This window comes from Malurus melanocephalus, unplaced genomic scaffold, assembly GCF_030028575.1.
Source record: "Malurus melanocephalus ecotype Western Australia unplaced genomic scaffold, MMel_1.1 scaffold_2015, whole genome shotgun sequence".
Classification (NCBI taxonomy): domain Eukaryota; kingdom Metazoa; phylum Chordata; class Aves; order Passeriformes; family Maluridae; genus Malurus; species Malurus melanocephalus.
In genome coordinates this window covers 8014-9503 of record NW_026625247.1, presented here as the reverse complement: position 1 = coordinate 9503, position 1490 = coordinate 8014, and the positions used below count along the sequence as shown (strand labels likewise).

Sequence of the window (1490 nt, the reverse complement as noted above, 5' to 3'; positions counted from 1 at the left end):
AAAAAAAAAAAAGCACAGGCAGTTGTTGCTGAAGATTTTTTCTTCCTGATTGATTTTTTCAGATAGGCTGTACTTGAAACTTTTTCGTAACTTGCGAAGGCAGTTCATTAAAATTTATTTGGTCCTTATACTCACAAAGTAAACGTGGGTGGAGTGTTTCGTTCTCCACCCTGAGTGAAAAGAAGTGTCTCTCATTTTGGGGGCAATGCAGTAGTGGTCGTAGCTGGCTTCCTTTTTACATCCTGTCAGGTAGTTCCCTCTGATTTATCCTTCATTGTCTTTATTTTTTATACTGGAGAAGGTGTAGAATTATTTCTCTTTCCGATTTTTTTTTATTCTATCCTCTTTAATAAAGTGTTTCGGCGTTTTAGGAGAGCTGGGATATGTCAAGAATTACTAATTTTTGCAATTCTGAATGCTTACTAGGATAGACATCTGAGATACAAAAGGATCAGATATCAAGGAGATTGGTAAAATGACGGTTTAGGCACTTCATTCAAGCCCATTTGCACACTTATTAGTCATTACAGTTTCGAGAGTGGAGCTGTAATCTTGTTCTACTGTTCGATAATTTTTTTTCTTGAAAACATATCGTAGTAACGTGAATTAGAAAGACTTAGATGAATAGTTTAATAGAAAGCTTTATTCCTTTACACCTTGATTTCAGAGAAAAGGAAACCTACAATGACTTGATTAAGAGTACATGTGTATAAATAAGGAAACACTCATTTTATCTTAGGAAGGGATATCAAATATTTGGAAACCTGAACGTTTCYTTTGAGAGTTTTMGGAMTTTCCTTAAGTTTTAGCTGCATCTTTATTTGTATCTATAGTTCAGTCCTGTAACAATTGCCTCCTTGACTTCATGAAGAATGCAATTGCCCACATTGCATTGATTTAATGAACCTGATAGATATGGTTTTTCGTGGTGCGGTATCCTCATGTCCTCTCTCTAAGAGCTTGTTGTTGAAGATCCTTTTGAACTAAAAGGATAAGACYAACAGTAATCTAGAGAGTAAAAAAGGAAACATATGTTTCAATTTACATATATTGACATTAGTAAATGATTAGGTTCACGTGMGGTAGAATCACCAYGMGCACGGAATGCCTCTGCTTTCCTCCCGATCGTGATCCGCTGGAGGATCAAAGCAGAGATYGGCTGGAGAAAYAGCGCGTCCGCRCTGGACGAAAAGCRACATCTGTCTCGTCCYTGCGAGCTRCCCGTGTGCRAGGCMGGGCRSGCAGCGCTCGGTGCCTGCAGTGCCGGGAGGAGGCTGCGGGCGCCGCTGTTGACCGAGAGGAGCGAGAGGAAGATCGGGGCGCTGCAGCCCCGCCCGCTGAGGATCGGCTCGCTCGTTTGCGGCKCTCCCYGTCCGTCCCTGCGGCCCGCGATCGTCCCCGCGGTGCTGATCCGTTCTGCAGCCAAGCGGAGGGACCGGCGGCTGCGATTCGGTGCAGAAGCTGAAAGCATTGAGTGGGAGCCGGGAGTT

General features: G+C 43.2%; 1 pseudogene; it reads left to right on the top strand.

Moving 5' to 3' along the window:
• Nucleotides 1-1490, top strand: part of LOC130587511 (protocadherin gamma-B5-like) — an 8864-nt pseudogene that overhangs the window by 4497 nt on the left and 2877 nt on the right.